The following is a 13,083-nucleotide window of genomic DNA, read 5'->3' on the forward strand; positions in this document are numbered from 1 at the left end:
ATTGGTATTGGTATTGGTATTGCTGTTGGTATTGATATTGGTATTGGTATTGGTATTGATATTGGTATTGTTATTGCTATTTGTATTGATATTGGTATTGGTATTGATATTGGTATTGGCATTGGTATTGGCATTGGCATTGCTACTGGTATTGGTATTGGTATTGGTATTGGTATTGGCAATGGTGTTGGTATTGGTATTGGCATTGGTATTGGTATTGATATTGGTATTGGTATTGATATTGGTATTGGTATTGGAATTGGCATTGGTATTGGTATTGGTATTGGCATTGGTATTGGTATTGGTATTGGCATTGGTATTGGTATTGGTATTGGCATTGGTATTGCTACTGGTATTGGTATTGCTACTGGTATTGGTATTGCTACTGGTATTGGTATTGGTATTGATATTGCTATTGGTATTGATATTAGTATTGGTATTGGTATTGGTATTGGTATTGATATTGGTATTGGTATTGATATTGGTATTGGTATTGGCATTGGTATTGGTATTGGTATTGGCATTGGTATTGGTATTGGTATTGGCATTGGTATTGATATTGGTATTGGCATTGGTATTGGAATTGGTATTGCTACTGGTATTGATATTGGTATTGGTATTGCTATTGGCATTGCTACTGGTGTTGGTATTGGTATTGGTATTGATATTGGTATTGGTATTGGTATTGGTATTGGTATTGGTATTGCTATTGGTATTGATATTGGTATTGGTATTGATATTGGTATTGGCATTGGTATTGGCATTGGTATTGCTACTGGTATTGATATTGGTATTGGTATTGCTATTGGCATTGCTACTGGTATTGGTATTGGTATTGGTATTGATATTGGTATTGATATTGGTATTGCTATTGGTATTGAGATTGGTATTGGTATTGGTATTGGCATTCCTACTGGTATTGGTATTGGTATTGATATTGTTATTGGTATTGCTATTGATATTGCTATTGGTATTGATATTGGTATTGGTATTGGTATTGGTATTGGTATTGATAATGGTATTGGTATTGGTATTGCTGTTGGTATTGATATTGGTATTGGTATTGGTATTGATATTGGTATTGTTATTGATATTTGTATTGTTATTGGTATTGGTATTGATATTGGTATTGGCATTGGTATTGGCATTGATATTGGTATAGCTATTGATATTGGTATTGGCATTGGTATTGGCATTGATATTGCTACTGGTATTGATATTGGTATTGGTATTGCTATTGGCATTGCTACTGGTATTGGTATTGGTATTGATATTGGTATTGGTATTGGTATTGGTATTGGTATTGCTATTGGTATTGATATTGGTATTGGTATTGATATTGGTATTGGTATTGGTATTGGTATTGGCATTGGTATTGGTATTGGTATTGGCATTGGTATTGGTATTGGTATTGGTATTGGCATTGGTATTGGTATTGGTATTGGCATTGGTATTGCTACTGGTATTGGTATTGCTACTGGTATTGGTATTGCTACTGGTATTGGTATTGGTATTGATATTGCTATTGGTATTGATATTGGTATTGGTATTGGTATTGTTATTGATATTGGTATTGGTATTGATATTGGTATTGGTATTGGCATTGGTATTGGTATTGGTATTGGCATTGGTATTGCTACTGGTATTGGTATTGCTACTGGTATTGGTATTGGTATTGATATTGCTATTGGTATTGCTATTGATATTGCTATTGGTATTGATATTGGTATTGGTATTGGTATTGGTATTGCTATTGGTATTGGTATTGGTATTGCTATTGGTATTGATATTGGTATTGATATTGGTATTGGATTTGATATTGGTATTGGCATTGGTTTTGGCATTGGTATTGCTACTGGTATTGATATTGGTATTGGTATTGCTATTGGCATTGCTACTGGTATTGGTATTGGTATTGATATTGGTATTGGTATTGGTATTGGTATTGGTATTGCTATTGGTATTGGTATTGGTATTGATATTGGTATTGGCATTGGTATTGGCATTGGTATTGCTACTGGTATTGGTATTGGTATTGGTATTGGTATTGGTATTGATATTGGTATTGGTATTGATATTGGAATTGGCATTGGTATTGGTATTGGTATTGGCATTGGTATTGGCATTGGTATTGGTATTGGTATTGGTATTGGTATTGGTATTGGTATTGGCATTGGTATTGCTACTGGTATTGGTATTGCTACTGGTATTGGTATTGCTACTGGTATTGGTATTGGTATTGATATTGCTATTGGTATTGATATTGGTATTGGTATTGGTATTGGTATTGATATTGGTATTGGTATTGATATTGGTATTGGTATTGGTATTGGTATTGGCATTGGTATTGGTATTGGTATTGGTATTGGCATTGGTATTGCTACTGGTATTGGTATTGCTACTGGTATTGGTATTGGTATTGATATTGCTATTGGTATTGCTATTGATATTGCTATTGGTATTGATATTGGTATTGGTATTGGTATTGGTATTGCTATTGGTATTGGTATTGGTATTGCTATTGGTATTGATAGTGGTATTGATATTGGTATTGGTATTGATATTGGTATTGGCATTGGTATTGGCATTGGTATTGCTACTGGTATTGATATTGGTATTGGTATTGCTATTGGCATTGCTACTGGTGTTGGTATTGGTATTGGTATTGATATTGGTACTGGTATTGGTATTGGTATTGGTATTGCTATTGGTATTGATATTGGTATTGGTATTGATATTGGTACTGGCATTGGTATTGGCATTGGTATTGCTACTGGTATTGATATTGGTATTGGTATTGCTATTGGCATTGCTACTGGTATTCGTATTGGTATTGGTATTGATATTGGTATTGGTATTGGTATTGCTATTGGTATTGAGATTGGTATTGGTATTGGTATTGGCATTGCTACTGGTATTGGTATTGGTATTGATATTGCTATTGGTATTGCTATTGATATTGCTATTGGTATTGCTATTGGTATTGGTATTGGTATTGGTATTGGTATTGATATTGGTATTGGTATTGGTATTGCTGTTGGTATTGATATTGGTATTGGTATTGGTATTGATATTGGTATTGTTATTGCTATTTGTATTGATATTGGTATTGGTATTGATATTGGTATTGGCATTGGTATTGGCATTGGCATTGCTACTGGTATTGGTATTGGTATTGGTATTGGTATTGGCAATGGTGTTGGTATTGGTATTGGCATTGGTATTGGTATTGATATTGGTATTGGTATTGATATTGGTATTGGTATTGGAATTGGCATTGGTATTGGTATTGGTATTGGCATTGGTATTGGTATTGGTATTGGCATTGGTATTGGTATTGGTATTGGCATTGGTATTGCTACTGGTATTGGTATTGCTACTGGTATTGGTATTGCTACTGGTATTGGTATTGGTTTTGATATTGCTATTGGTATTGATATTGGTATTGGTATTGGTATTGGTATTGGTATTGATATTGGTATTGGTATTGATATTGGTATTGGTATTGGCATTGGTATTGGTATTGGTATTGGCATTGGTATTGGTATTGGTATTGGCATTGGTATTGATATTGGTATTGGCATTGGTATTGGAATTGGTATTGCTACTGGTATTGGTATTGGTATTGGTATTGCTATTGGCATTGCTACTGGTGTTGGTATTGGTATTGGTATTGATATTGGTATTGGTATTGGTATTGGTATTGGTATTGGTATTGCTATTGGTATTGATATTGGTATTGGTATTGATATTGGTATTGGCATTGGTATTGGCATTGGTATTGCTACTGGTATTGATATTGGTATTGGTATTGCTATTGGCATTGCTACTGGTATTGGTATTGGTATTGGTATTGATATTGGTATTGGTATTGGTATTGCTATTGGTATTGAGATTGGTATTGGTATTGGTATTGGCATTCCTACTGGTATTGGTATTGGTATTGATATTGCTATTGGTATTGCTATTGATATTGCTATTGGTATTGATATTGGTATTGGTATTGGTATTGGTATTGGTATTGATAATGGTATTGGTATTGGTATTGCTGTTGGTATTGATATTGGTATTGGTATTGGTATTGATATTGGTATTGTTATTGCTATTTGTATTGTTATTCGTATTGGTATTGATATTGGTATTGGCATTGGTATTGGCATTGGCATTGCTACTGGTATTGGTATTGGTATTGCTATTGGCATTGCTACTGGTATTGGTATTGGTATTGCTATTGGCATTGCTACTGGTATTGGTATTGGTATTGATATTGCTATTGGTATTGCTATTGATATTGCTATCGGTATTGCTATTGGTATTGGTATTGGTATTGGTATTGGTATTGGTATTGATATTGGTATTGGTATTGGTATTGCTGTTGGTATTGATATTGGTATTGGTATTGGTATTGATATTTGTATTGTTATTGCTGTTGGTATTGATATTGGTATTGGTATTGATATTGGTATTTGGCATTGGTATTGGCATTGGCATTGCTACTGGTATTGGTATTGGTATTGCTATTGGCATTGCTACTGGTATTGGTATTGGTATTGCTATTGGCATTGCTACTGGTATTGGTATTGGTATTGATATTGCTATTGGTATTGCTATTGATATTGCTATTGGTATTGCTATTGGTATTGCTATTGGTATTGGTATTGGTATTGGTATTGATATTGGTATTGGTATTGGTATTGCTGTTGGTATTGTTATTGCTATTGGTATTGATATTGGTATTGGTATTGATATTGGTATTGGAATTGGTATTGGCATTGGTATTGCTACTGGTATTGATATTGGTATTGGTATTGGTATTGATATTGGTATTGGTATTGATATTGGTATTGGCATTGGTATTGGCATTGGTATTGCTACTGGTATTGGTATTGCTACTGGTATTGGTATTGGTATTGATATTGCTATTGGTATTGCTATTGATATTGCTATTGGTATTGCTATTGGTATTGGTATTGGTATTGATATTGGTATTGGTATTGGTATTGCTATTGGTATTGATATTGGTATTGGTATTGGTATTGATATTGGATTTGGTATTGCTATTGGTATTGATATTGGTATTGGTATTGATATTGGTATTGGCATTGGTATTGGCATTGGTATTGCTACTGGTATTGATATTGGTATTGGTATTGGTATTGATATTGGTATTGGTATTGGTATTGGTATTGATATTGGTATTGGTATTGCTATTGGTATTGATATTGGTATTGGTATTGATATTGGTATTGGCATTGGTATTGGCATTGGTATTGCTACTGGTATTGGTATTGCTACTGGTATTGGTATTGATATTGCTATTGGTATTGCTCTTGATATTGCTATTGGTATTGCTATTGGTATTGATATTGGTATTGGTATTGGTATTGCTATTGGTATTGATATTGGTATTGGTATTGATATTGGATTTGGTATTGCTATTGGTATTGATATTGGTATTGGTATTGATATTGGTATTGGCATTGGTATTGGCATTGGTATTGCTACTGGTATTGATATTGGTATTGGTATTGGTATTGATATTGGTATTGGTATTGGTATTGGTATTGATATTGGTATTGGTATTGCTATTGGTATTGATATTGGTATTGGTATTGATATTGGTATTGGCATTGGTATTGGCATTGGTATTGCTACTGGTATTGGTATTGCTACTGGTATTGGTATTGATATTGCTATTGGTATTGGTCTCTTTGGCTTGGCTTCGCGGACGAAGATTTATGGAGGGGGTAAAAAAGTCCACGTCAGCTGCAGGCTCGTTTGTGGCTGACCAGTCCGATGCGGGACAGGCAGACACGATTGCAGCGGTTGCAAGGGAAAATTGGTTGGTTGGGGTTGGGTGTTGGGTTTTTCCTCCTTTGCCTTTTGTCAGTGAGGTGGGCTCTGCGGTCTTCTTCAAAGGAGGCTGCTGCCCGCTAAACTGTGAGGCGCCAAGATGCACGGTTTGAGGCGTTATCAGCCCACTGGCGGTGGTCAATGTGGCAGGCACCAAGAGATTTCTTTAGGCAGTCCTTGTACCTTTTCTTTGGTGCACCTCTGTCACGGTGGCCAGTGGAGAGCTCGCCATATAATACGATCTTGGGAAGGCGATGGTCCTCCATTCTGGAGATGTGACCCATCCAGCGCAGCTGGATCTTCAGCAGCGTGGACTCGATGCTGTCGACCTCTGCCATCTCGAGTACCTCGACGTTAGGGGTGTGAGCGCTCCAATGGATGTTGAGGATGGAGCGGAGACAACGCTGGTGGAAGCGTTCTAGGAGCCGTAGGTGGTGCCGGTAGAGGACCCATGATTCGGAGCCGAACAGGAGTGTGGGTATGACAACGGCTCTGTATACGCTTATCTTTGTGAGGTTTTTCAGTTGGTTGTTTTTCCAGACTCTTTTGTGTAGTCTTCCAAAGGCGCTATTTGCCTTGGCGAGTCTGTTGTCTATCTCATTGTCGATCCTTGCATCTGATGAAATGGTGCAGCCGAGATAGGTAAACTGGTTGACCGTTTTGAGTTTTGTGTGCCCGATGGAGATGTGGGGGGGCTGGTAGTCATGGTGGGGAGCTGGCTGATGGAGGACCTCAGTTTTCTTCAGGCTGACTTCCAGGCCAAACATTTTGGCAGTTTCCGCAAAGCAGGACGTCAAGCGCTGAAGAGCTGGCTCTGAATGGGCAACTAAAGCGGCATCATCTGCAAAGAGTAGTTCACGGACAAGTTTCTCTTGTGTCTTGGTGTGAGCTTGCAGGCGCCTCAGATTGAAGAGACTGCCATCCGTGCGGTACCGGATGTAAACAGCGTCTTCATTGTTGGGGTCTTTCATGGCTTGGTTCAGCATCATGCTGAAGAAGATTGAAAAGAGGGTTGGTGCGAGAACACAGCCTTGCTTCACGCCATTGTTATTGGTATTGGTATTGCTATTGCTATTGGTATTGGTATTACTATTGGTATTGGTATTGGTATTCGTATTGCTATTGGTATTGGTATTGGTGTTGCTATTGGTATTGATATTGGTATTGGTATTGGTATTGGTATTGCTATTGGTATTGATATTGGTATTGCTATTGCTATTGGTATTGGTATTGCTATTGGTATTGGTATTGGTATTGCTATTGGTATTGGTATTGGTGTTGCTATTGGTATTGATATTGGTATTGGTATTGGTATTGCTATGCTATTGGTATTGATATTGGTATTGCTATTGGTATTGGTATTGCTATTGCTATTGGTATTGCTATTGGTATTGATATTGGTATTGGTATTGATATTGGTATTGCTATTGGTATTGGTATTGGTGTTGCTATTGGTATTGATATTGGTATTGGTATTGGTATTGGTATTGGTATTGCTATTGGTATTGGTATTGGTATTGCTACTGGTATTGGTATTGCTATTGCTATTAGTGTGCCAATAGCATACTTTAACAATTCAGCAATTATGTATTGTAAAAATAAAATGCTCAAATTATATTCAACATGTCATCTGTGGGAAATGAAACAGTGTTAAGGCTTTGGGATGAAGACTGTTATCAGAATTGGAAATGAAACAAAAGAAGCTTAAACTGCTGGGAGATGTGAAGAGGAAGATTAAAACTGGGGTCGCCCCAGTGATAAATTTTAAACAAGGTGCCACCTTTTGCCATCTTGAAAAGTTTCAGTCAGCTGTCATTAACTTTCAACGTATTGACACTTTGGAAACATTCGTCACTGAGGTCCAGAGCTGTACAATTTAGAAACAGATCTTTTAGTCTATCCAAAACCAGAAATGCTCGGGGAACTCAGCCGTTCTGGCACCGTCCATAGGATATAAAGATATATTTCTGAAGTTTGCCTGAGCCTTTCTTCAAGTTAAGATCCCATCCAGTCTATGCCAATTTTCACTCATCCAATCTGCCTGCATTAATTCCATATCCTTCTATGCCCTGATTATTTAACCTGTCAACATGCATCTTAAATTGAGACTGTTCCTGTTTCCACCATCTCTTCTGGCAGCTCATTGCTGATAATTCTTTGTGTGAAAAATGTATCCCTCAAAACTCCTTTAACCTTCCTTCTTCGCACCTTAAACAGTAGACTTTAGGTTTGTTCAGCTCTTCTATGGGTAATGCTAGCTACCTTAAATTGATAAATTTTAATATTTAAATTTTAGTTGCAGGACGCTGAAAAGCCCTTTCGGCCCATGCTCCTCAAATGCACCAATTAACCTACCAGCCCCGTACATATTTGGAGGGTGGCGGAAACCTTTGCGAGTCATAGGGAGGACATACAAACACCTTTCCGACAGAGCCACATTCGAACCTGGTTCCCTGGCAGTGGAATAGTTTTGCACAACTGCTACACGAATTATGCCTCCTCTTATTCATTTGATATACCTCTCATCTTTCAAGCTCATTTGTTCCAGGGAAAAGGGATCCAGCCCATCTAATCTTTCCTGATAACTCTGATTCAGGCAATGTGAATATTCATTGCACCCTCTCTTACTTATTCATATCTTTCCTGTACATGAGGAGCACAATTCCCACAAAATGTTATGTTGTGTGTTCTCTCACTCTCTCAAGTTCTGCTGAAACCATCTTGATTTCTCCCCTCCTGGATCATCATTAAACCCAGGGGCACATGCCATTTATTCAGATCTTCTTGTCTTTTCTCCATTCTTCTATTTAAACAGGCCCACTTGTTGAAACACTGGCTGGAATTACATTCTGTTTTCTCCAATATAAACCTATATCCAATAACCAATAGTGTCAATAGGTGAATTGTAACAACAGGCTATGATTTATTTCTATTGGTACTTAAGTCAATAACTTGTGTAAATCATGGTGCATTTCCATGCCGCTGTTTTATCTGGTGGATAAGATTCTTTGATGCCATGGGTATTGAAATCCTCTAATATTGTTATACTTTCTCAGCACCCCCTTGCATTAATGACTGTTTAGAAATGCATTGTGCTTTTGGAAAAAAATCGTAACTTGAATGCACATAAATCAAGTTCATTGTGTGACCTAAAATGTGGTCAGTGACAAAAATTTTTATGGACAGATTTTGGATGGAATTGAGAAGAATGGGCATTGGCACTTGAAGATATGCCTACCAAGGATGGAATGCTGGAAATTCAGAACAACTAGGGCACTGCAATATTTCAGGGAAGTCAAATGCCTGAAGAAAAGAGAGACAGGGGTCGGACTTGCAATGCAGAGAGTTGAAAGTAAAAGTTGAGCCAGTGGAGACCTAATGATAATATAAATTGAGACATTTATAAGGGAAAGGAACTGTCACCATTTTGCATAGAGACCCTGCATCTAAATGCCTCACGTCTTGACCTCCACAGAATTCCTCTAGATATATGTTTTTGCTTCATGTTCTAGCATCTGTATCCTTTTATATCTCCAAGTGCTCAGTTTAGTTTTACCAATAATACAAGTTCACATATTTTACAATTTTGGTACTTCATCCTTAATTACTATTTTTAAAAAAATTCTCAGTTTGTCAATGAACAGAGAAAATAGTCGATGAACATGGCTTTGAGCGTTGGAAATTGTGTCTCTTGAATTTGACTATGTTTTTTTCTAAGAGTTGACAGAAGATTGATGAGGGCTATGCAATGACATTGTCAAAATGGATGTTAGCAAGGCCCACATCAAGGATCTACATAGTAGGCTAATCTGGAAAGTTGGATCTCATGGCATCCAGGATAATCTAGACAATTAGATTCAAAGTTGGCTTGGTGGAGTAGTCAGAGGGTTATAGTGCTGGATTATTTTTTTCAGATTGGAGCCTATTTTCAATGGAGTGTTGCAGAGAAGAGTGCAGAGAAGATCATTTGTCATTTATCTTAACGATTAGGTTGGCAAAGCGGTTAAAATTATTCATAAGTTTGCAGCGGTCACCACCATTGAATAGTGAAGAAGGTTGGCTAACACTTAAACTGGATCGAGAGCATCAAAGAAATTGAGCCAAGTAATGGCAGATGGGATTTAACATGGTCAAATGCAAGGTGTTGCATTTTGTAGGTTAAACTAGGCAATGTTTCACAAAAAATGATGGAACAGAGAGATTTGAGACTAGAAGTATAGATTTCTGTGAAAGTGGTGACACAAACTGAAGAAGATACTGGCCTGTTTGCTTTCATTGACCAAGTAAATAAATACAGGAGCTTGGAAGCTAATACTGTAGTTGCTGACATTTGAACTATAGAGTGTACTTCCAGTTGCCTAGCTCTAGGAAAGGTTGCAGAAAGACTTCATGAGGCTATTACTACATATGTAGGTGTAAAGAAATAAGAAGAGGTGGTATTTGCAGGGTCTCTTTTCCCTGGAGCTCAGGAACCCGAGGGGCGACATTATAGACAAAGGTAAAATCACAAGAGTTATAAATAAGATGATGAGCCCTACTCTTTTTCCAGGATAGGGGAACCTTAATCTGAAGGGCATAGGTTTAAAATGAGAGGGAAAATATTTGAAAAAGGACGTGAAGACATTTTTTTCACACAGGACCTGGTGGAATATTTGAATTTACTTTCAATAATACAGAAGGCCCATGAAACCTGTGCCACCCAGTTACACTCAATTAATCTATCGACCCTGTACATATTTGGAGGGTGGAAGCAAACTGGGGCACCTGAAGAAAACTCACCCTGGTAATGGGGAAAATATACAAACCCCTTACAGACAGCACCAGATTTAAATCTGGATTGCTATGCTAACCATGTCAGCCTTACATGAAACTAGCTTCCAGAGGTAGTGTTCGAGGTGGGTGAAATTATGTCATTGAAAAGACATTTAGATAGGTACATGGATGGGAAAGGTTTATGGAGATATGGGGTAGGCACATGCAAATAAGAAGTGCTCAGGTACACAACTTGGTCGCACGGATGAGTTGTTTCGCTGCTGTATATGGCTCGATTAACATCAATGCATTGTTACCAAGCTTTGGTACGTGCATCAGTGAACATTCCTGTTTTTGGCAAAATCAGCTGTGATTTATCTTTCTCAACTTTATCCAACTTTGTTCCACAATGTCTGGACAATTTCAATCACTCATGATTCATCACTTTCCAAAAATACATTCCAAATATGGCTCATCAATACCCATTCACATGTTGCCTGCAAAAATACATCTACTACAGATTGAGGATTCATAAAGTTCTAGTTCTTTAATTAATACTTGCCTCTGGACTGCTTAAATGACAATTTGAGGCAAATTCTGGTGACCCAATGCAAAGTCCAATCATCCATCTAAAATAGGACTTCACTATTGGAAGAAACAGGAGAAGGTGTAGATCTGACCTACATTCAACATTCCCATATTATTCACATACAATATTCCAAAATCCATTGTGTTTGTCTCTCTTATTCCAATAATTATCCCCAATCATATTGTAATTGTTGTCATGCCTATTTGTTCAACTTTTATCCAAATGCTTTTAGCTGGCTTCCAGAGTTTAGTGTCAGTGTCAAATTTTGTAACAAGCTGCAAGTACTTTGCAACATATCGTGCTTGTAGTGTCAAATTTTATAACATGCTAAAAGCAGTTTTTCTGCATAATGTAAAAATATTGCTCCATTCAGAAAGGAGAAATAAGCTACTATTAACATCAAAAGATCTGTACTCTCCAGTGAAGCAGTGATTCACTTGTACTTCTTTCCAATTATTCGACTGCTTTCAGTGTTCAGAATGTGGAGAAACCAAAAGCGGATTGGGTGATTGCTTTACAGAGACCTGTATTCAGTCCTCAAAGGTGAATCTGAGATTCCTTTTGCTGGCCATTCTAATTCTTCTTTCCATTCTCACTGGGGCCCCCTGGTCTGTTAAAATGGGGCCTAAGTTCTGTGTGAGGTACAGCATCTGTATAGGTAGCAGTCTTCTCGAATTAAAAGTGAATTCTACAATTACAGGAAATTTGATTTCGCTATCTGTATTAGTCATCCATCAGCAATTGGCTTCTTTTTATTTTCTCTCCTTTGTGAAGAACATACTTATGCTGACCGGCTGGGCATATCCCCTGTCCTCTGAATTTTGCAACTCCTGCATTCTTTTGTCTATGTCCTTCCTCTCTAATGTTCGCAATCACTCATGGCTTTGTTTACAATTTATCCCTGAGGTCACCCCAGTTTTACTTGCCCTCCCTCACACTTCCTAGCAGATTGTAAGCTTATTTTTTTCCCACATTTACAGTTCCAATGAAGGCCATTAACCTAAACCTTAATCCTGCTTCTTTTCCCACAGATTCACCGGACCTATTAAATATATTGCCAGCATTTTCTTTATTTAAAATACATAATTGCTGCACGGTTAGCGTAGTGGTTAACGTAATGCTGGGACAGTGCCTGCGACCTGGGTCTAAATCCTGCATTGTCTGTAAGGAGTGCATACATTCTCCCCATGTCCATGTGGATTTCCTCCCTTCTTCCAAAGATATTCAGGGTTTGTAAGTTAATTAGTCACATGGGTACATTTGGGTGGCGCCGGCTCTTGGGTCGAAAGGGGCCTTTACAACGCTGCATCTACTTTAAAAAAATACAATCCACTCCTATAAACACAGTTTTAATTCTATTGATTACTGTGTTTGTGCCTGGATATGTTTTTTTCTTAATTTTAATGCATTTAACCCATTTAAACGTTGATTGCTCAAACTACAAATGAACATAATGCTTTATTTATTAAAAAGCAACAAAAAAAAAGAGGTGCATCTGAAATAAAAACAGAAAATGTTGGAAACAGGCAGAAGGTGGGGGAGCCTATAGAATGTGGAGTAGAGCCCCAGAGGATCAGGCCCTTTGGCCCACATGTCTGTGCTGGCATGATGTCCTGATCAAACTAAAATTTACTCTTGTACTTGATATCCCCTTCATAGTCATATTGAGAGAGAGAGAGAGAAAGGGAGAATATATTGATTATTTGCAACAGTTTCTTCTGAAAATAAATATTATTTTATACAATATTTCTAGCCCATTGTTGATCACAGTACCCTTCCATATTTCTGAAACAAAGACAATTTGCACACTTACTAGTTACTGAACCACATTCAGTGGTTCTAATTTCAACCTTTGAGTGTCGTGACTGGTTGACAAATTCAAGTTCTTT

At 37.4% G+C, this 13,083-nt stretch overlaps 1 protein-coding gene across 10 annotated transcripts in view; it reads right to left on the minus strand.

Annotated features, from left to right (window-relative positions):
- Positions 1-13,083, minus strand: part of LOC138764513 (teneurin-3) — a 4,541,667-nt gene that overhangs the window by 2,787,843 nt on the left and 1,740,741 nt on the right. The window lies entirely within an intron of this gene.

Source organism: Narcine bancroftii, chromosome 1, assembly GCF_036971445.1.
Source record: "Narcine bancroftii isolate sNarBan1 chromosome 1, sNarBan1.hap1, whole genome shotgun sequence".
NCBI lineage: Eukaryota > Metazoa > Chordata > Chondrichthyes > Torpediniformes > Narcinidae > Narcine > Narcine bancroftii.